At 60.6% G+C, this 22,941-nt stretch overlaps 1 long non-coding RNA gene across 1 annotated transcript in view; it reads right to left on the bottom strand.

The window, feature by feature from the left end:
• Positions 1 to 15,614: 15,614 nt before the first annotated feature.
• The window catches only part of LOC140199854 (uncharacterized), a 37,167-nt gene continuing 29,840 nt past the window's right edge, over positions 15,615 to 22,941 (bottom strand). The window contains exon 4 of the long non-coding RNA XR_011886508.1: positions 15,615 to 15,795. This is a non-coding gene — a long non-coding RNA (uncharacterized lncRNA). The remainder of the gene's footprint in view (positions 15,796 to 22,941) is intronic.

The following is a 22,941-nucleotide window of genomic DNA, read 5'->3' as shown; positions in this document are numbered from 1 at the left end:
CCCCAAGCGCCCGGACTCCGGACGAGCCCCAAGACCCCAGCCTCCGGCCGAGCCCAAAGCGCCCAGCTTCCGGCTGAACCTCAAGCCCTCAGCCGAGCCCCAAGCACCAAGACCGCAGCCTCCGGCCGAGCACCAAGCACCCAGCCTCCGGCCCCCGGCCTCCGCCGAGCCCCAAGCCCCAAGACCCTAGCCTCTGGCCAAGCCCTAAGTGCCCAGCTTCCGGCTGAACCTCAAGCCCCCAGGACCCCAGCCTCGGGCCAAGCCCCAAGCACCCGGCCGAGCCGCAAGACCGCAGCCTCCGGCAGAGCCCCAAGCCCCACACGCCCGGCCTCCGGCGAGCCCCAAGCCCCATGCAACCAGCCCCCGGCCGAGACCTAAGCCCCAAGCCCCAAGCACCCAGCCTCCGGTAAAGCCCCAAGCCCCCAGCCTCCGCCGAGCCCCAAGACCCAAGACCCCGGCCTCCGGCCGAGCCCCAAGCGCCCAGCCTCCGGCAGAGCTCCAAGACCCAGCCTTCTGCCGATCGACGAGCCCCAAGCACCCAGCCGAGCCCCAAGCCCCAAGACCGCAGCCTCCAGCCGAACCCCAAAAGCCCAGCCCCCGGCCGAGGCTCAAGCCCCGAGCGCCCAGCCTCCGGCCGAACCCCAAGCACCCAGCTTCCGGCTGAACCTCAAGTCCCCAGCCGAGCCCCAGGCCCCAAGACCCCAGCCTCTGGCCGAGCCCCAGGCCCTGAGCGCCCAGCCTCCGGCCGAGCCCCAAGCCCCACGCGCCCAACTCCAGTCGAGCCCCAAGCCCCAAGCGCCCAGCCTCCGGCCGAGCCACAAGCCCCACGCGCCCGCCTCCAGCCGAGCCCCAAGCCACACGTGCCCGGCCTCTGGCCGAGCCCCAAGCCCCAAGCGACCAGCCTCCGGCAGAGCCCCAAGACCCAGCCTCCAGCTGATTGATGAGCCCCAAGCACCCAGCCGAGCCCCAAGCCCCAAGACCGCAGCCTCCAGCCGAGCCCCAAGCGCCCAGCCCCCGGCCGAGGCCCAAGCCCCAAGCGCCCATTCTCCAGCCCAGCCCCAAACCCAAAGCCCCCAGCCTCCGGCCGAGCCCCGAGCCCCACGCCCCAAGCGCCTGGCCTCCTGCCAAGCCCCACACGCCCGGCTTCCGGCCAAGAGACGAGCCCCAAACACCCAGCCGAGCGCCGAGCCCCAAGCCCCAAGACCCCGGCCTCCAGCCGAGCCCAAAGCCCCAAGCGCCCGGACTCCGGACGAGCCCCAAGACCCCAGCCTCCGGCCGAGCCCAAAGCGCCCAGCTTCCGGCTGAACCTCAAGCCCTCAGCCGAGCCCCAAGCACCAAGACCGCAGCCTCCGGCCGAGCACCAAGCACCCAGCCTCCGGCCCCCGGCCTCCGCCGAGCCCCAAGCCCCAAGACCCTAGCCTCTGGCCAAGCCCCAAGTGCCCAGCTTCCGGCTGAACCTCAAGCCCCCAGGACCCCAGCCTCGGGCCAAGCCCCAAGCACCCGGCCGAGCCGCAAGACCGCAGCCTCCGGCAGAGCCCCAAGCCCCACACGCCCGGCCTCCGGCGAGCCCCAAGCCCCATGCAACCAGCCCCCGGCTGAGACCTAAGCCCCAAGCCCCAAGCACCCAGCCTCCGCCGAGCCCCAAGACCCAAGACCCCGGCCTCCGGCCGAGCCCCAAGCGCCCAGCCTCCGGCTGAGCCCCAAGCCCCAAGACCGCAGCCTCCGGTCGAGCACCAAGCACCCAGCCTCCGGCCCCCGGCCTCCGCCGAGCCCCAAGCACCAAGCCCTAAGACCCCGGCCTCCGGCCGAGCCCCAAGCCCCGAGCGCCCAGCCACCGGCCGAGCCCTAAGACCCCAGCCTCGGGCCCCTGGCCGAGCCCCAAGCCCCAAGCGCCCAGCCGCCGGCCGAGCCCCAAGCCCCAAGCGCCCAGCCTCCGCCGAGCCCCAAGCCCCAAGACCCCGGCCTCCAGCCGAGACCAAAGCCCCAAGCGCCCGGCCTCCAGACGAGCCCCAAGCCCCAAGACCCCGGCCTCCAGCCGAGACCAAAGCCCCAAGCGCCCGGCCTCCAGACGAGCCCCAAGACCCCAGCCTCCGGACGAGCCCCAAGCGCCCAGCCTCCGGCCGAGCCCCAAGACCGCAGACTCCGGCCGAGCCCCAAGCCCCACGCACCCGGCCTCCGGCTGAGCCCCAAGCCCCAAGCGCCCGGCCTCCGGCCGAGCCCTCAGCCCCCAGCCTCGGGCCGAACACCAAGTCCCAAGCGCCCAGCCTCCGACCGATCGACGAGCCCCAAGCACCCAGATGAGCCCCAAGCCCCAAGACCGCAGCCTCCAGCCGAGCCCCAAGCGCCCAGCCCCCGGCAGAGCCCCAAGCCCCAAGCGCCCATTCTCCAGCCGAGCCCAAAACCAAAGCCCCCAGCCTCAGGCCGAGCCCCAAGCGCCCAGCCTCCGGCCCCCGGCCTCCGCCGAGCCCCAAGCCCCTGGCCTCTGGCCGAGCCCCAAGCACCCGGCCGAGCCGCAAGACCGCAGCCTCCGGCAGAGCCCCAAGCCCCACACGCCCGGCCTCCGGTGAGCCGCAAGCCCCAAGCACCCAGCCTCCAGTAAAGCCCCAAGCCCCCAGCCTCCGCCGAGCCCCAAGACCCAAGACCCCGGCCTCCAGCCGAGACCCAAGCCCCAAGCCCCAAGCCCCAAACACCCAGCCTCCGCCGAGCCCCAAGACCCAAGACCCCGGCCTCCGGCCGAGCCCCAAGCCATAAGCGCCCAGCCTCCGGCTGAGCCCCAAGCCCCAAGACCGCAGCCTCCGGTCGAGCACCAAGCACCCAGCCTCCGGCCCCCGGCCTCCACCGAGCCCCAAGCACCAAGCCCCAAGACCCCGGCCTCCGGCCGAGCCCCAAGCCCCGAGCGCCCAGTCACCGGCCGAGCCCTAAGACCCCAGCCTCGGGCCCCGGCTGAGCCCCGAGCCCCAAGCCCCAAGCGCCCAGCCGCTGGACGAGCCCCAAGCCCCAAGCGCCCAGCCTCCGCCGACCCCCAAGCCCCAAGACCCCGGCCTCCAGCGGAGACCAAAGCCCCAAGCGCCCGGCCTCCAGACGAGCCCCAAGACCCCAGCCTCCAGACGAGCCCCAAGCGCCCAGCTTCCGGCTGAACCTCAAGTCCCCAGCCGAGCCCCATGCCCCAAGCTCCCAGCCTCCGGCCGAGCACCAAGCTCCCAGCCTCCGCCGAGCCCCAAGACCCAAGACCCCGGCCTCCAGCCGAGCCCCAAGCCCCGAGCGCCCAGCCTCCGGCCGAGCCCCAAGCCACGACCTCCCAGCCTCCGGCCGAGCACCAAGCACCGAGCCTCCAGCCCCCGGCCTCCGCCGAGCCCCAAGCCCCAAAACCCCAGCCTCCGGCCGAGCCCCAAGCGCCCAGCTTCTGGCTGAACCTCAAGCCCCCAACCGAACCCCATGCCCCAAGCTCCCAGACTCCGGCCGAGCCCCAAGCACCCAGCCTCCGGCCCCCGGCCTCCGCCGAGCCCCAAGCCCCAAGACCCCAGCCTCCGGCCGAGCCCAAAGCGCCCAGCTTCCGGCTGAACCTCAAGCCCTCAGCCGAGCCCCAAGCCCCAAGAACCCGGCCTCCGGCGAAGCCCCAAGCAGTTGGCCTCCAGCCAAGCCCCAAGACCACAGCCTCCGGCTGAGCCCCAGGCCCCGAGCGCCCAGCCTCTGGCCGAGCCCCAAGGCCCAGCCTCCGGCCGAGCGACGAGCCCCAAGACCCAAGATCGCAGCCTCCAGCCGAGCCCCAAGTGCCCAGCCCCCGGCCGAGCCCCAAGCCCCAAGCGCCCATTCTCCAGCCCAGCCCCAAACCCAAAGCCCCCAGCCTCCGGCCGAGCGCCCAGCCCCCGGCTGAACCCCAAGCCCCAAGCGCCCAGCCGCCGGCCAACCCCCAAGCCCCAAGCGCCCAGCCTCCGCCGACCCCCAAGCCCCAAGACCCCGGCCTCCAGCCGAGCCCAAAGCCCCAAGCGCCCGGACTCCGGACGAGCCCCAAAACCCCAGCCTCCGGCCGAGCCCAAAGCGCCCAGCTTCCGGCTGAACCTCAAGCCCTCAGCCGAGCCCCATGCCCCAAGCTCCCAGCCTCCGGCCGAGCACCAAGCTCCCAGCCTCCGGCCGAGCCCCAAGACCGCAGACTCCGGCCGAGCCCCAAGCCCCACGCACCCGGCCTCCGGCTGAGCCCCAAGCCCCAAGCGCCCGGCCTCCGGCCGAGCCCTCAGCCCCCAGCCTCCAGCCTCGGGCCGAACACCAAGTCCCAAGCGCCCAGCCTCCGGCCGATCGACGAGCCCCAAGCACCCAGATGAGCCCCAAGCCCCAAGACCGCAGCCTCCAGCCGAGCCCCAAGCGCCCAGCCCCCGGCTGAGCCCCAAGCCCCGAGCGCCCATTCTCCAGCCGAGCCCAAAACCAAAGCCCCCAGCCTCAGGCCGAGCCCCAAGCCCCAAGCGGTTGGCCTCCAGCCAAGCCCCAAGACCCCAGCCTCCGGCCGAGCCCCACGCACCCAGCTTCCGGCTGAACCTCAAGTCCCCAGCCGAGCCCCAGGCCCCAAGACCCCAGCCTCCGGCCGAGCTCCAAGCCCCACGCGCCCGCCTCCAGCCGAACCCCAAGCCACACGCGCCCGGCCTCCGGTCGAGCCCCAAGCCCCAAGCGACCAGCGGAGCCCCAAGACCCAGCCTCCAGCCGATTGACGAGCCCCAAGCACCCAGCCGAGCCCAAGCACCTAGCCGAGCCCCAAGCCACAAGACCGCAGCCTCCAGCCGAGCCCCAAGCGCCCAGCCCCTGGCCGAGGCCCAAGCCCCAAGTGCCCATTCTCCAGCCCAGCCCCAAACCCAAAGCCCCCAGCCTCCGGCCGAGCCCCGAGCCCCACGCCCCAAGCCCCAAGCGGTTGGCCTCCAGCCAAGCCCCAAGACCCCAGCCTCTGGCCGAGCCCCAAGCTCCCAGCCTCCGGCCAAGCCCCAAGACGGCAGACTCCAGCTGAGCCCCAGGCCCCACGCGCCCAGCCTCCGGCCGAGCCCCAAGCCCCACGCGCCCAGCCTCCGGCCGAGCCCCAAGTGCCCAGCTTCTGGCTGAACCTCAAGCCCCCAGCCGAACCCCATGCCCCAAGCTCCCAGCCTCCGGCCGAGCCCCAAGCGCCCAGCTTCCGGCTGAACCTCAAGCCCTCAGCCGAGCCCCAAGCACCAAGACCGCAGCCTCCGGCCGAGCACCAAGCACCCAGCCTCCGGCCCCCGGCCTCCGGACGAGCCCCAAGACCCCAGCCTCCGGCCGAGCCCAAAGCGCCCAGCTTCCGGCTGAACCTCAAGCCCTCAGCCGAGCCCCAAGCACCAAGACCGCAGCCTCCGGCCGAGCACCAAGCACCCAGCCTCCGGCCCCCGGCCTCCGCCGAGCCCCAAGCCCCAAGACCCTAGCCTCTGGCCAAGCCCCAAGTGCCCAGCTTCCGGCTGAACCTCAAGCCCCCAGGACCCCAGCCTCCGGCCAAGCCCCAAGCACCCGGCCGAGCCCCAAGACCGCAGCCTCCGGCCGAGCCTCAATCCCCACACGCCCGGCCTCCGGCGAGCCCCAAGCCCCACGCAACCAGCCCCCGGCCGAGACCCAAGCCCCAAGCCCCCAGCCTCCGCCGAGCCCCAAGACCCAAGACCCCGGCCTCCAGCCGAGCCCCAAGCCCCGAGCGCCCAGCCTCCGGCCGAGCCCCAAGCCACGACCTCCCAGCCTCCGGCCGAGCACCAAGCACCGAGCCTCCAGCTCCCGGCCTCCGCCGAGCCCCAAGCCCCAAAACCCCAGCCTCCGGCCGAGCCCCAAGCGCCCAGCTTCTGGCTGAACCTCAAGCCCCCAACCGAACCCCATGCCCCAAGCTCCCAGCCTCCGGCCGAGCCCCAAGCACCCAGCCTCCGGCCCCCGGCCTCCGCCGAGCCCCAAGCCCCAAGACCCCAGCCTCCGGCTGAGCCCAAAGCGCCCAGCTTCCGGCTGAACCTCAAGCCCTCAGCCGAGCCCCAAGCCCCAAGACCCCAGCCTCCGGCTGAGTCCCAGGCCCCGAGCGCCCAGCCTCTGGCCGAGCCCCAAGGCCCAGCCTCCGGCCGAGCGACGAGCCCCAAGACCCAAGATCGCAGCCTCCAGCCGAGCCCCAAGTGCCCAGCCCCCGGCCGAGCCCCAAGCCCCAAGCGCCCATTCTCCAGCCCAGCCCCAAACCCAAAGCTCCCAGCCTCCGGCCGAGCGCCCAGCCCCCGGCTGAGCCCCAAGCCCCAAGCGCCCAGCCGCCGGCCGACCCCCAAGCCCCAAGACCCCGGCCTCCAGCCGAGCCCAAAGCCCCAAGCGCCCGGACTCCGGACGAGCCCCAAGACCCCAGCCTCCGGCCGAGCCCCAAGCGCCCAGCTTCCGGCTGAACCTCAAGTCCCCAGCCGAGCCCCATGCCCCAAGCTCCCAGCCTCCGGCCGAGCACCAAGCTCCCAGCCTCCGGCCGAGCCCCAAGACCGCAGACTCCGGCCGAGCCCCAAGCCCCACGCACCCGGCCTCCGGCTGAGCCCCAAGCCCCAAGCCCCAAGCGCCCGGCCTCCGGCCGAGCCCTCAGCCCCCAGCCTCCAGCCTCGGGCCGAACACCAAGCCCCAAGCGCCCAGCCTCCGGCCGATCGACGAGCCCCAAGCACCCAGATGAGCCCCAAGCCCCAAGACTGCAGCCGCCAGCCGAGCCCCAAGCGCCCAGCCCCCGGCTGAGCCCCAAGCCCCAAGCGCCCATTCTCCAGCCGAGCCCAAAACCAAAGCCCCCAGCCTCAGGCCGAGCCCCAAGCCCCAAGTGCCCGGCCTCCGGCCAAGCCCCAAGCCCCAAGCGGTTGGCCTCCGGCCAAGCCCCAAGCCCCAAGCGGTTGGCTTCCAGCCAAGCCCCAAGACCCCAGCCTCCGGCCGAGCCCCAAGCACCCAGCTTCCGGCTGAACCTCAAGTCCCCAGCCGAGCCCCAGGCCCCAAGACCCCAGCCTCTGGCCGAGCCCCAGGCCCTGAGCGCCCAGCCTCCGGCCGAGCCCCAAGCCCCACGCGCCCAACTCCAGTCGAGCCCCAAGCCCCAAGCGCCCAGCCTCCGGCCGAGCCACAAGCCCCACGCGCCCGCCTCCAGCCGAGCCCCAAGCCACACGTGCCCGGCCTCTGGCCGAGCCCCAAGCCCCAAGCGACCAGCCTCCGGCAGAGCCCCAAGACCCAGCCTCCAGCTGATTGATGAGCCCCAAGCACCCAGCCGAGCCCCAAGCCCCAAGACCGCAGCCTCCAGCCGAGCCCCAAGCGCCCAGCCCCCGGCCGAGGCCCAAGCCCCAAGCGCCCATTCTCCAGCCCAGCCCCAAACCCAAAGCCCCCAGCCTCCGGCCGAGCCCCGAGCCCCACGCCCCAAGCGCCTGGCCTCCTGCCAAGCCCCACACGCCCGGCTTCCGGCCAAGAGACGAGCCCCAAACACCCAGCCGAGCGCCGAGCCCCAAGCCCCAAGACCCCGGCCTCCAGCCGAGCCCAAAGCCCCAAGCGCCCGGACTCCGGACGAGCCCCAAGACCCCAGCCTCCGGCCGAGCCCAAAGCGCCCAGCTTCCGGCTGAACCTCAAGCCCTCAGCCGAGCCCCAAGCACCAAGACCGCAGCCTCCGGCCGAGCACCAAGCACCCAGCCTCCGGCCCCCGGCCTCCGCCGAGCCCCAAGCCCCAAGACCCTAGCCTCTGGCCAAGCCCCAAGTGCCCAGCTTCCGGCTGAACCTCAAGCCCCCAGGACCCCAGCCTCGGGCCAAGCCCCAAGCACCCGGCCGAGCCGCAAGACCGCAGCCTCCGGCAGAGCCCCAAGCCCCACACGCCCGGCCTCCGGCGAGCCCCAAGCCCCATGCAACCAGCCCCCGGCCGAGACCTAAGCCCCAAGCCCCAAGCACCCAGCCTCCGGTAAAGCCCCAAGCCCCCAGCCTCCGCCGAGCCCCAAGACCCAAGACCCCGGCCTCCGGCCGAGCCCCAAGCGCCCAGCCTCCGGCTGAGCCCCAAGCCCCAAGACCGCAGCCTCCGGTCGAGCACCAAGCACCCAGCCTCCGGCCCCCGGCCTCCGCCGAGCCCCAAGCACCAAGCCCTAAGACCCCGGCCTCCGGCCGAGCCCCAAGCCCCGAGCGCCCAGCCACCGGCCGAGCCCTAAGACCCCAGCCTCGGGCCCCTGGCCGAGCCCCAAGCCCCAAGCGCCCAGCCGCCGGCCGAGCCCCAAGCCCCAAGCGCCCAGCCTCCGCCGAGCCCCAAGCCCCAAGACCCCGGCCTCCAGCCGAGACCAAAGCCCCAAGCGCCCGGCCTCCAGACGAGCCCCAAGCCCCAAGACCCCGGCCTCCAGCCGAGACCAAAGCCCCAAGCGCCCGGCCTCCAGACGAGCCCCAAGACCCCAGCCTCCGGACGAGCCCCAAGCGCCCAGCCTCCGGCCGAGCCCCAAGACCGCAGACTCCGGCCGAGCCCCAAGCCCCACGCACCCGGCCTCCGGCTGAGCCCCAAGCCCCAAGCCCCAAGCGCCCGGCCTCCGGCCGAGCCCTCAGCCCCCAGCCTCGGGCCGAACACCAAGTCCCAAGCGCCCAGCCTCCGACCGATCGACGAGCCCCAAGCACCCAGATGAGCCCCAAGCCCCAAGACCGCAGCCTCCAGCCGAGCCCCAAGCGCCCAGCCCCCGGCAGAGCCCCAAGCCCCAAGCGCCCATTCTCCAGCCGAGCCCAAAACCAAAGCCCCCAGCCTCAGGCCGAGCCCCAAGCCCCAAGTGCCCGGCCTCCGGCCAAGCCCCAAGCCCCAAGCGGTTGGCCTCCGGCCAAGCCCCAAGCCCCAAGCGGTTGGCTTCCAGCCAAGCCCCAAGACCCCAGCCTCCGGCCGAGCCCCAAGCACCCAGCTTCCGGCTGAACCTCAAGTCCCCAGCCGAGCCCCAGGCCCCAAGACCCCAGCCTCTGGCCGAGCCCCAGGCCCTGAGCGCCCAGCCTCCGGCCGAGCCCCAAGCCCCACGCGCCCAACTCCAGTCGAGCCCCAAGCCCCAAGCGCCCAGCCTCCGGCCGAGCCACAAGCCCCACGCGCCCGCCTCGAGCCGAGCCCCAAGTCACACGCGCCCGGCCTCCGTCCGAGCCCTCAGCCCCCAGACTCGGGCGGATCCCCGAGCGCCCAGCCTCCGGCCGATCCCCGAGCGCCCAGCCTCCGGCCGATCCCCGAGCGCCCAGCCTCCGGCCGATCCCCGAGCGCCCAGCCTCCGGCCGATCCCCGAGCGCCCAGCCTCCGGCCGATCCCCGAGCGCCCAGCCTCCGGCCGATCCCCGAGCGCCCAGCCTCCGGCCGATCCCTGAGCCCCCAGCCTCCGGCCGATCCCCAAGCGCCCAGCCTCCGGCAGAGCTCCAAGACCCAGCCTTCTGCCGATCGACGAGCCCCAAGCACCCAGCCGAGCCCCAAGCCCCAAGACCGCAGCCTCCAGCCGAACCCCAAAAGCCCAGCCCCCGGCCGAGGCTCAAGCCCCGAGCGCCCAGCCTCCGGCCGAACCCCAAGCACCCAGCTTCCGGCTGAACCTCAAGTCCCCAGCCGAGCCCCAGGCCCCAAGACCCCAGCCTCTGGCCGAGCCCCAGGCCCTGAGCGCCCAGCCTCCGGCCGAGCCCCAAGCCCCACGCGCCCAACTCCAGTCGAGCCCCAAGCCCCAAGCGCCCAGCCTCCGGCCGAGCCACAAGCCCCACGCGCCCGCCTCGAGCCGAGCCCCAAGTCACATGCGCCCGGCCTCCGTCCGAGCCCTCAGCCCCCAGACTCGGGCGGATCCCCGAGCGCCCAGCCTCCGGCCGATCCCCGAGCGCCCAGCCTCCGGCCGATCCCCGAGCGCCCAGCCTCCGGCCGATCCCCGAGCGCCCAGCCTCCGGCCGATCCCCGAGCGCCCAGCCTCCGGCAGAGCTCCAAGACCCAGCCTTCTGCCGATCGACGAGCCCCAAGACCGCAGCCTCCAGCCGAACCCCAAACGCCCAGCCCCCGGCCGAGGCTCAAGCCCCGAGCGCCCAGCCTCCGGCCGAACCCCAAGCCCCGAGTGCCCAGCCTCTGGCTGAGCCCAAAGCCCCGAGCCCCAAGCGCCGAGCCCCAAGCGCCCAGCCTCCGGTAAAGCCCCAAGCCCCCAGCCTCCGCCGAGCCCGAAGGCCTAAGACGCCAGACCCCGGCCGAGCCCCAGGCCCCGAGCGCCCAGCCCCCGGCCGAGCCCCAGGCCCCGAGCGCCCAGCCCCCGGCCGAGCCCCAGGCCCCGAGCGCCCAGCCCCCGGCCGAGCCCCAGGCCCCGAGCGCCCAGCCCCCGGCCGAGCCCCAGGCCCCGAGCGCCCAGCCCCCGGCCGAGCCCCAGGCCCCGAGCGCCCAGCCTCCGGCCGAGCCCCAAGATCCGAGCCTCCGGCCGAGCGCCAAGCACCCAGCCTCCGGCCCCGGCCGAGCCCCAAGCCCCAAGCCCCCGGCCTCCGGACGAGCCCCAAGACCCCAGCCTCCGGCCGAGCCCCAAGCGCCCAGCTTCCGGCCGAACCTCAAGTCCCCAGCCGAGCCCCATGCCCCAAGCTCCCAGCCTCCGGCCGAGCACCAAGCTCCCAGCCTCCGGCCGAGCCCCAAGACCGCAGACTCCGGCCGAGCCTCAAGCCCCACGCACCCGGCCTCCGGCTGAGCCCCAAGCCCCAAGCCCAAAGCGCCCGGCCTCCGGCCGAGCCCCAGGCCCCGAGTGCCCAGCCTCCGGCCGAGCCCCAGGCCCCGACCCTCCGGCCGAGCGCCAAGCACCCAGCCTCCGGCCCCCGGCCGAGCCCCAAGACCCCGGCCTCCGGCCGAACCCTCAGCCCCCAGCCTCCAGCCTCGGGCCGAACACCAAGCCCCAAGCGCCCAGCCTCCGGCCGATCGACGAGCCCCAAGCACCCAGATGAGCCCCAAGCCCCAAGACCGCAGCCTCCAGCCGAGCCCCAAGCCCCAAGCGCCCATTCTCCAGCCGAGCCCAAAACCAAAGCCCCCAGCCTCAGGCCAAGCCCCAAGCGGTTGGCCTCCAGCCAAGCCCCAAGACTCCAGCGTCCGGCCGAGCCCCAAGCACCCAGCTTCCGGCCGAGCCCCAGGCCCCAAGACCCCAGCCTCTGGCCGAGCCCCAGGCCCTGAGCGCCCAGCCTCCGGCCGAGCCCCAAGCCCCACGCGCCCACCTCCAGCCGAGCCCCAAGCCACACGCGCCCGGCCTCCGGCCGAGCCCTCAGCCCCGAGACTCGGGCCGAGACCCAAGCCCCAAGCCCCAAGCACCCAGCCTCCGGTAAAGCCCCAAGCCCCCAGCCTCAGGCCGAGCCCCAAGCCCCCAGCCTCCGGCAGAGCCCCAAGACCCAGCCTCCGGCCGAGCCCTCAGCCCCCAGCCTCAGGCCGAGCCCCAAGCCCCCAGCCTCCGGCAGAGCCCCAAGACCCAGCCTCCGGCCGATCGACTAGCCCCAAGCCCCAAGACCGCAGCCTCCAGTCGAACCCCAAACGCCCAGCACCCGGCCGAGCCCCAAGCCCCAAGAGCCCGGCCTCCGGCCGAGCGCCCAGCCTCCGGCCGAACCCCAAGCCCCGAGCGCCCAGCTTCCGGCTGAGCCCAAAGCCCCAAGCCCCAAGCGCCCAGCCTCCAGTAAAGCCCCAAGCCCCCATCCTCCACCGAGCCCCAAGGCCTAAGACCCCAGCCTCCGGCCGAGCCCCAAGCCCCACGCGCCCAGCCTCCAGCCAAGCCCCAAGCCCCACGCACCCGGCCTCCGGCCGAGCCCCAAGCTCCCAGCCTTCGGCCGAGCCCCAAGACCGCAGACTCCGGCCGAGCCCCAAGCCCCGAGCACCCGGCCTCCGGCCGAGCCCCGAGCGCCCGGCCACCGGCCGAGCCCCAGGCCCCGAGCGCCCAGCCTCCGGCCGAGCCCCAAGACCCCAGCCTCCGGCCGAGCGCCAAGCACCCAGCCTCCGGCCCCCAGCCGAGCCCCAAGCCCCAAGACCGCAGCCTCCAGCCGAACCCCAAACGCCCAGCCCCCGGCCGAGCCTCAAGCCCCGAGCGCCCAGCCTCCAGCCGAACCCAAAGCCCCGAGTGCCCAGCCTCTGGGGAGCCCAAAGCCTCAAGCCCCAAGCGCCCAGCCTCCGGTAAAGCCCCAAGCCCCCAGCCTCCGCCGAGCCCCAAGGCCTAAGACGCCAGCCCCCGGCCGAGCCCCAAGCACCATGCTCCCAGCCTCCGGCCAAGCCCCAAGACCGCAGACTCCGGCCGAGCCTCAAGCCCCACGCACCCTGCCTCCGGCTGAGCCCCAAGCCCCAAGCGCCCGGCCTCCGGCCGAGCCCTCAGCCCCCAGCCTCCAGCCTCTGGCTGAACACCAAGCCCCAAGCGCCCAGCCTCTGGCCGATCGACGAGCCCCAAGCACCCAGATGAGCCCCAAGCCCCAAGACCGCAGCCTCCAGCCGAGCCCCAAGCGCCCAGACCCCGGCTGAGCCCCAAGCCCCAAGCGCCCATTCTCCAGCCGAGCCCAAAACCAAAGCCCCCAGCCTCAGGCCGAGCGCCAAGCGCCCAGCCTCCAGCCGAGCCCCAAGCCTCAAGTGCCCGGCCTCCGGCCAAGCCCCAAGCCCCAAGACCCCAGCCTCCGGCCGAGCCCCAAGCACCCAGTTTCCGGCTGAACCTCAAGTCCCCAGCCAAGCCCCAGGCCCCAAGACCCCAGCCTCTGGCCGAGCCCCAGGCCCTGAGCGCCCAGCCTCCGGCCGAGCCCCAAGCCCCACGCGCCCACCTCCAGCCGAGCCCCAAGCCACACGCGCCCGGCCTCCGGCCGAGCCCTCAGTCCCCAGACTCGGACCAAGCCCCAAGCCCTAAGCGCCCAGCCTCCAGCCGAGCCACAAGACCCCAGCCTCCGGCCGAGCCCCGATCCCCGAGCCCCCAGCCTCCGGCCGATCCCCAAGCCCCCAGCCTCGGGCCAAGCCCCAAGCGCCCAGCCTCTGGCAGAGCCCCAAGACCCAGCCTTCTGCCAATCGACGAGCCCCAAGCCCCAAGACCGCAGCCTCCAGCCGAACCCCAAACGCCCAGCCTCCGGCCGAGCCTCAAGCCCCGAGCGCCCAGCCTCCGGCCGAACCCCAAGCCCCGAGTGCCCAGCCTCTGGCTGAGCCCAAAGCCCCAAGCGCCGAGCCCCAAAGCCCAAGCGCCCAGCCTCCGGTAAAGCCCCAAGCCCCCAGCCTCCGCCGAGCCCCAAGGCCTAAGACGCCAGCCCCCGGCCAAGCCCCAAGCCCCGAGCGCCCAGCCCCCGGGCGAGCCCCAAGCCCCGAGCGCCCAGCCTCCGGCCGAGCCCCAAGACCCGAGCCTCCGGGCGAGCGACAAGCACCCAGCCTCCGGCCCCCGGCCGAGCCCCAAGCCCCAAGACCCCGGCCTCCAGCCGAGCCCAAAGCCCCAAGCACCCGGCTTCCGGCTGAACCTCAAGTCCCCAGCCGAGCCCCATGCCCCAAGCTCCCAGCCTCCGGCCGAGCACGAAGCTCCCAGCCTCCGGCCGAGCCCCAAGACCGCAGACTACGGCCGAGCCCCAAGTCCCACGCACCCGGCCTCCGGCTGACCCCCAAGCCCCAAGCGCCCGGCCTCCGGCCGAGCCCTCAACTCCCAGCCTCCAGCCTCGGGCCGAACACCAAGCCCCAAGCGCCCAGCCTCCGGCCGATCGACGAGTCCCAAGCACCCAGATGAGCCCCAAGCCCCAAGACCGCAGCTTCCAGCCGAGCCCCAAGCGCCCAGCCCCCGGCTGAGCCCCAAGCGCCCATTCTCCAGCCAAGCCCAAAACCAAAGCCCCCAGCCTCAGGCCGAGCCCCAAGCGCCAAGCCTCCGGCCGAGCCCCAAGCCCCAAGCGGTTGGCCTCCAGCCATGCCCCAAGACCCCAGCCTCCGGCCGAGCCCCAAGCACCCAGCTTCCGGCTGAACCTCAAGTCCCCGAGCCCCCAGCCTCCGGCCGATCCCCGAGCCCCCAGCCTCCGGCCGATCCCCAAGCCCATGGTTCCTAGTCCTGGTCCCGCTTTTCCTCGCTCTAGTCTGCGCTCTTGTCTCTGCTCCTTGCCTGAATCCTGACACGTCCTTACTCTGTTCAAGTCCTGTTCCTTGTACTTCAGTGTCTGTGTCTTGCATTTGGGTCTGTTTCCAGCCGCCCTTGTGACATAAAATGGTTGGACTACAACAGCTGAAGACCACATCAGGTTCCACTCCTGTACCTAGTAAAGTGGCTGCTGAATGTATGAGGGGTGATTGATAAGTTTGTGGCCTAAGGTAGAAGGAGTCAATTTTAGAAAACCTAGCACATTTATTTTTCAACATAGTTCCCTCCTACATTTACGCACTTAATCCAGCAGTCGTGGAGCATTCAGATCTTGGACCTCCAAAAGTGTCCGCAGCAGGGGTGATTGGTAAGTCTGTGGACCAAGGAGGTGAGTTTTTAACTTCAAACTTTCTGCATAATCACTCAAGGAGTTGAACTGCAAGTGCATGTACCGAGACTGTATAACTCATCTCCTTCTACCTTAGGCTACAAACTTATCAATCACCGCTACTGTGGACCACTTTCTGGAGGTCCACGACGCCAACTTCTACAAAGAAGGGATCCGTATGCTCCAGGACCGCTGGACTAAGTGTGCAAATGTAGGAGGGGACTATGTTGGAAAAATAAATGTGCTAGGTTTTCTAAAATTGACTGCGTCTACCTTAGGCCACGAACTTATCAATCACCCCTCGTATATGAGCATAATCTTCTATTCAAATCCTGCTCATCACTTTATCTAATTTTCTACTTTAGTAGTAAGATACCAATTGCTAGCAGAAAATGTTTCAACTCCTGGCGATAATAGTGGGAGTCATGGAGAGAAACAATTTGGTCCTTCAGAAGGTAAAATTAAAGATTGCAGTTAAGCACCTGCTAGATATCTTTCATTAGCAAAATTCTCCGGAATTTTGCCTTGCCACACAATTAGCCACAATGAAACAATTAACAAGCAAATGTGAGATGATAGTCTCTGTGTTGATGGTAGAAGAGTCCATCAATTATACTAGCCCAGTTAGAACAATTTACTTGCTAACTCCAGTATGTTTCAAATTATCTTGTCAATTCATCATCTATGATTTACTCCTTGATCTTCAGCACTTTCACTTTAACTGTAAGTCTCTTGTAAGAGACTTTTTGAAAGTCAAGATACAAAGAGGATCAGTTATTATACCTCGGAGCATTCCACTAAGCCTGCCTTTCATGAACCCATTTTGGCTGAGATTTATTGCTTCCACTTCTGCCAGATCGCTTGAATTGCACTCTTTGTTACAGGCTACCATTTCTCTCATTACAGATGCTGATCTCAAAATCTATATCACATGTTCTTCGATAATTCACTCCACTAACTTGTTAAAATATTTGTCCTTTTTTTGTTATTTTTTGTTTTGGAAATTAAAATCTTGAAGACAATCCATTCCATTTTACCCGCATTTTTTTAAGGCCAGTCTGTTTCCTCTTTAAATTTGGATCTCTCTCTCTCAAGTAATACTTGTTTTGAATTAAACAAAAAAACCTGTAAATAAAGACAAAAGTGAATGCAGTAAGTTTGTTAAAGTTTATTTCAACAAACTAACAGAAAATTGTGTAGATTAAATACTGAAGCCAAATGGAAGTAACTCTTCAACAAACACAACACAGCTCCCTTTCATTCCTTTATATTTAAAGTAACCAATATCTGCTTCGTAATAAACAGAAGGGAAGTCACACAAATAAACATTTCCCGAAATAAAAAGGATGAAATTCTTGTTCTTTGATTCTTGTTGTGTAATTCAACCTTGCTTTGTAGGATTCATCCAGCTGCTTTTCTAGAAGATTGAGGGAAAGGGAGAAGGTAAACATGACATTAATGGCAATACCCATTGCAAGATAATGTAATAAATTGAGTATTAATATAATGGTTAATGATACTGTCATGAAGTGGAAATAAATGCAGAGTTTAATGACTGTAATGAAACACATTAGATTAATGTTTGTGCATTAAATTTGAAATTAATTGAATGTGTAACATTAATAATAGTAATAAATTAGGGACACGTGGAGTTTAATGATCGTGATAACTGAGTATACATGCATAAGATTAATTGCACTGTAAATAATTGGTATGTGTGCCATGTCTAATCACAATGTGATAATTAGGTGCAAAAATAATTATGCAATTAATATACTTGTAAGAGATTAATGGTTTTAACATAATGGATATACATTTAGAGTGGTGATAAATGCAGAGTTTAAATGGAAAAGTAATAAATTGAGAAACAGAATTTGAGGTTACCGGTAAGCAATAAAATGGATATACCTGGGGAACTGAACTGTGGTACAATATACACACATATTGGATAAAAGGTGGTATGAAAAATTAGGAACATGCAAGTTATGAACAGTGTAATAGATTGGGTAGCAAAGTGGTCATAAATTCTGGATTAGAAAAAAAATATTATTTATTAATCCCGTACTAACAGGGCAACAACTTCTGGTGAGCAACTAAAGTGCCGATCTATTAAATTTCTTGCTGGACAGCTCCTGGCTTTATACTTAGCAATATTATTTAAATTAAATGAGCCCAGGATTTTTATGAATAGCCTGCAGCAATTTTGGCATGCATAGGTGTCTGGCCTCATTTCCAACCTCACATTGGAAATGCAGCAGTTGCAGATTTTAATGGATTTCTTTTTAAATCAAAACTTAATACTGCTAGAAACACATGAAATTCTGCAGATGCTGGAAATCTTGAGCAATACACACAAAATAAATGCTGGAGGAACTCAGTATGTCAGACAACATCTATGGAGGGGAATAAGTGGTCGACGTTTTGAGCCGAGACCCTCATCAGGATTTGAAAGGAAAGTGGCAGAGGCTCTGTAAGTTGACTGTTTATTCCCCTTTAAACCTGATGTGTAATTCAACCTTGCTGATTTCTTCCAGCAGTTTGTATGTGTTAACCCTACTATGGAAGGTTTGGGTATACAAGGCGAGGAATTTACAAACTGAATACAAATGTAACATTTAATTGCAGTATAACATATTATAACTGAACTGTTAATTGCAGTATAGCAAATTAATATAAATGCACTGTTTAATTCCAATGTAATAAATTATAAATTAATTGATATTAAATAAAGTCTATAATTATACTATAATGAATTGGAGATAAATACAGTACAAGGCAAATGGCACTACAATAGAGATTAATGGAGGTGGACTACCATAAAAAAATAGGAGCAAGAAAAGGTAATTCAGTCCCTCAAGCATGCTCTGCCATTCAACAAGATCACAACTAACCTTCTACCCCAGCTCTCTTTTTCTGACCTAGCCCATATATTTCTCGATTCATCTATTAACAAGAAATTTCTCACAACTTTGAATGGAATCAATGCCCATAGCCTTACAGGCTAGAGAATTCCAAAGATCTACCATTCTTTAAGTATTGGAATTCCTCTTTATTTCAGTTCTAAACATCTCATAAGACCATAAGATATAGGAGCAGAATTTAAGGCTATTTGGCCCATCGAGTCTGCTCTGTCTGCCATTTCATCATGGCTGATCCATTTTTCCTCTCAGCCCCAATCTCGTGCCTTCTCCCCAAATCCTTTCATGTCCTGATTAATCCAGAATCTATCAACCTCTGCCTTAAATATATTCAATGAGTTGGCCTCCACAGCTGGCTGTGGCAACAAATTCCACAGATTTACCACTCTCTGGCTAAAGAAATTTCTCATCTCCATTCTAAAAGGACACCTCTCAATTTTGAGGCTGTGTCCTTTGGTCTTGGACTCCCCCACCATAGGAAACATGCTCTCCACATCCACCCTTTCAATATTCAATAGGTTTCAATGAAGTCACCCCTCATTCTTCTGAATTCCAGTCACAGGACCAGAGCCATCAAACGATCTTCATATGACAAACCTTTCAATACCATAACCATTTTCATGAGCCTCTTCTGAACCCTCTCTGTGTCAGCACATCCTTTCTGAGATAAGGGGCCCAAAACTGCTCACAACACCAAGTGAGGCCTCACCAGTGCTTTATAAAGCCTTAATATTACATCCTTGCTTTTATATTCTAGTCCTCTCGAAATGAATGCTAACATTCCATTCAGCTTCCTTTTCACCAACTCAACCTGCAAATCAACCTTTAAGGAATCCTGCACAAGAACTCCATAAGAAAAGACAAGACCATAAGACAAAGGAGCAGAAGTCGGCCATTTGGCCTATTGAGTCTGCTCCGCCATTTTATCATGAGCTGATCCATTTAGTCCCACTCCCCCACCTTCTCACCATAACCTTTGATGCCCTGGCTACTCAGATACCTATCAATCTCTGCCTTAAATACATCCAATGACTTGGCCTCCACTGCTGCCCGTGGCAACAAATTGCATAGATTCACCACCCTCTGGCTAAAAAAAATTTCTTTGCATCTGTGTTCTGAATGGGCGCCCTTCAATCCTTAAGTCATGCCTCTCGTACTAGACTCCCCCATCATGGGAAACAACTTTGCCACATCCACTCTGTCCATGCCTTTCAACATTTGAAATGTTTCTATGAGGTCCCCCATCATTCTTCTAAACTCCAAGGAATACAATCCAAGAGCGGACAAACGTTTTCCTCATATGTTAACCGTCTCATTCCCAGAATCATTCTAGTGAATCTTCTCTGTACCCTCTCCAATGTCAGCACAGCCTTTCTTAAATAAGGAGACCAAAACTGACCACGGTACTCCAAGTGAGGTCTCACCAGCGCCTTATAGAGCCTCAACATCACATCCCTGCTCCTATACACTTTTCGTCCCTCTTCCCTCCGGGAGAAGGTTCAGGGGCTTGAAGACTCGTACGGCCAGATTTGGGAACAGTTTCTTTCCAACTGTGATAAGACTGCTGAACAGATCCTGACCCAGATCTGGGCTGTACCCTCCAAATATACTGACCTGCCTCTGGGTTTTTTTGCACCGCCTTACTTTCCACTTTTCTATTTTCTATTTATGATTTATAATTTAAAATTTTAATATTTAGTAATTTTTACTATTTTTAATATTTAATATTTTTAATCCGGGGAGTAGGAAGCGCAGAATCAAATATCGCTGTGATGATTGTACGTTCTAGTACCAATTGTTTGGCAACGATAAAGTATAAACTATTCCTCTAGAAATGAATACCAACATTGCATTCACCTTGTTCACCACCGACTCAACCTGGAGGTTAACCTTAAGGGTATCCTGCACGAGGACTCCCAAGTCCCATTGGGAGAAAAAGGAGAGAGAGAGAAAAAGAATGCATGTATATAAATAAATAACGGATGGGGTACGAGGGGGAGGTGGGGATCATAGGTGGGGTGTCCTAAGGAGGTTTGACTTCTCAAACTTCCGCTAATGCCCCACCTCCCCCTTGTATCCCATCTGTTATTTATATACACATTCTTTTTCTCTCTCTCCTTTTTCTCTCTCTGTCCCTCTCACTATACCCCTTGCCCATCCTCTGCCCCTCCTCCCCCTTTTCTTTCTTCCTGGGCCTCCTGTCCCATGATCCTCTCATATCCCTTTTGCAAATCAACTGTCCAGCTCTTGGCTCCATCCCTCCCCCTTCTGTCTTCTCCTATCATTTTGGATCTCCCCCTCCCCCTCTCAAATCTCTTACTAGCTCTTCTTTCAGTTAGTTCTGACGAAGGGTCTCAGCCTGAAACGTCGACTGTACCTCTTCCTAGAGATGCTGCCTGGCCTGCTGCGTTCACCAGCAACTTTTATGTGTGTTGCTTATATTTCATTTGCCACTTCTTTGCCCATTCTTCCAATCCATCCAAGTCTCTCTGCAGACTCTCTGTTTCCTCAGCACTACCGGCCCCTCCACCTATCTTTGTATCATCAGCAAACTTAGCCACAAAGCCATCTATTCCATAATCCAAATCGTTGATGTACAACATAAAAAGAAGCGGCCCCAACACGGACCCCTGTGGAACACCACTGGTAACCAGCAGCCAACCAGAATAGGATCCCTTTATTCCCACTCTCTGTTTCCTGCCAATCAGCCAATGCCCTATTCACATATGTAACTTTCCCGTAATTCCATGGGCTCTTATCTTGTTAAGTAGCCTCATGTGTGGCACCTTGTCAAAGGCCTTCTGAAAATCCAAATATAAAACATCCACTGCATCTCCCTTGTTTAGCTTACTTGTAATTTCCTCAAAAAATTATAACAGGTTTGTCAGGCAGGATTTTCCTTTAAGGAAACCATGCTGAGTTCTGCCTATCTTGTCATATGCCTCCAGGTACTCCGTAACATCATCCTTGACAATCGACTCCAACAACTTTCCAACCACCGATGTCAAAACTCCCAAAATCTCTTCTTGCCGTAAATATTTGAATTTTCTCTCCATTTAGAAAATAGTCTGTTTTTATTTCTTCTACCAAAGTACATGACCATACACTTCTCACCACTCTATTTCATCTGTCACTTCTTTGCCCATTCTCCCAATGTGTTAAGTCCTTCTGAAGCCACTCTACTTCCTCAAAACCACTTGCCCTTCACCTATCTTTGTATCAACTGCAAGCTTTGCCACAGAGCCATTAATTCTGTCACCTAAGTCATTGACATATTCCCCTTTGGACACAGACCCCTGTGGAACACCACTAGTCATAGGCAGCCAACCAGAAAAGGCTTTATTCACAGTCTTTGCCTCCTGCCAATCAGCCACTGCTTTATCCATGCTAGAATCTTTCTTGTAATACCATGGGTTTGCAACTTGTTAAGCAGCCTCACACATGACACCTTGTCAAAGTCCTTCTGAAAATACAAGTACATAACATCCACCAATTCTCCTTTGTCTATCTTGCTCAAACAATTCCAACAGATTTGTCAGCCTAGCTTTTCCTTTGAGGAAACCATGCCTATTTTATCATGTGCCTCCAAGTACCCCGAAACCATATCCTTAACAATTGACTGCAACATCTTCCTTTTTTAAACTGTGGCTACTCAGCCAGGATAAAACATCCTCTCCAAATCTATCTATCAAGCCCTCTAAGATTTTGTTATGTCTGAGGTCACCTGTCATTCATCTAAACTCTGGAGAAAAATGCCCTTAACTATTCCTCCTAATATGACAAAACAACAATACCAGGAACCAGTCCAGTGAATCATTACTGCCTTTCCTCAGGTACATCCATCTTTAGATTAGAGAATCAAAACTGTATTTTAAAAAAAAACTTCAGGTATGATATCACCAATGAGCTAAATAATTGCCATTGTACAATTTTATGCTTTTACTCAAATCCTCTTGTAATAAATGCCACCATACCAATTGCCTCCCAAATTACTTGCTGAAACTGCATTTTAGCGTTCACTTACTTATGTACAGCATATACTTTGAATATCAGCATTTCTCAATCTCTCACTACCTGAAGAAAAATACTGAAGTAGATAACTTCACATTTTTCCACATTATAGCCTACCTGCCACAACATTGCCATTCACTTTTCCGTATCCTCTTGATGTCACTTTGCACCTTCATCCAAACTTTCATTTCCACTCAGCTTGATCAGAGTCAGCATAGAAATGGGCCAACACACACAAAATGCTGCTGTGTTCCACCAGCATTTTGTATGTGTTGCTTGAATTTCCAGCATCTGCAGATTTTCTCGTGTTTGCATAGAAATGGGCCATTTGGCCCAACTTGTTCATGTTGATCATAGTGCCCACGAAGTTAGTCTCATTTGAATTTGAACTTGGAATTTATTTAAATCTCACATCCATCCCAGAACATGATAAACATATTTGCGTAATGACTCTGTCACAATATACAGACATGTGGATTTACAAGTCTAGTGGCCTGTAGAAAGAAGCTGTACCATATCCTGTTGGTTCTGGCTGCAATGCTGCGGTACCATTTGCCAGACGGAAGCAGGATTTGCCCATGTCCCTCCTAATATAAATGTCTTTTAAATGTTATTATTGTACCTGTCTTAAACAATTCCTCTGGTAGCTCATTCCAAATATGCATCACCCTCTGCATGAAGTTGTTCTTCAATTCCCTTTTGAATCTTTCACCTCTCACCTTAATCCTATGCCCTCCAAGTTTTGTTCCTCCTCCCCAGGGAAAGGACCATGTGCACTCATCCTGTCTCTATCTCTCCTGCTTTTATACACCACTACATGACCACCCCTCAATTAAGTCCCAATCTGCCCAACTTCTGCTGATAATTCAGACCCTCAGAAAACCAGAGTGCCATCAGAAAACTTGCAGATGATATGCTTGATATTAAGCTTGTATTCCATGATTCTGGTAACTTTTGCATTTAACTGCTGTGTTCTTCTACATGAAATCCCATGTGTTTCCAGATGGGAGCGGCCTTTCTCTTAATTTCCTCAGTAATACTCAGGTCAGCAATCAAGCCGGAACTAATGATGATGCTAATTTCATGTTTCTCAAGTATCTTAACAGTGTGAACATATAGTATGAGTGATGGGTGCCCAAATGTGGAGTGCATTTCTTTCTTTCTATATCACATCAATTATATATTTGAAAAACTTGTTACAAGGGCAACTTATCTAAGTTTGTGAATATAAAAAATAATGCATTTTAATGTTTGCGATGTAAAGTGAGTAGCTTTACATTTGTTATCCTTTCTACACCCAACTGAGCAGTGAAAGTCCAGTCTGTACTTTTAGGATGATTTAAATTTATTTCCATATTTTAACCATTCCTTCAAAGCTAAGCTGATTTGTAACTGTTCATGGACATATCTTTCACAGACTGCATATTCCTGCATACTAAATGACACCAGCAATTAAGATTTCAGAAATATTATGAGTATTGGAAAAATACTGGAAAATAGTCCAATCATTTCACATAGCATGCATGGTTGTTTATAGTATAGACAGGAGACTGACCAGTATTGAGGACCAAGGTATGGACAAGGGAAGCACAAGAGCGCTTGAAGGACTGCTTTGAATTGGTGGACTGGACTGT

The sequence above is a fragment of the Mobula birostris genome, chromosome 6 (assembly GCF_030028105.1).
Source record: "Mobula birostris isolate sMobBir1 chromosome 6, sMobBir1.hap1, whole genome shotgun sequence".
NCBI lineage: Eukaryota > Metazoa > Chordata > Chondrichthyes > Myliobatiformes > Myliobatidae > Mobula > Mobula birostris.
Note: the sequence above shows the minus strand (reverse complement) of the source record. Positions and strands in the feature narration are given on the sequence as shown.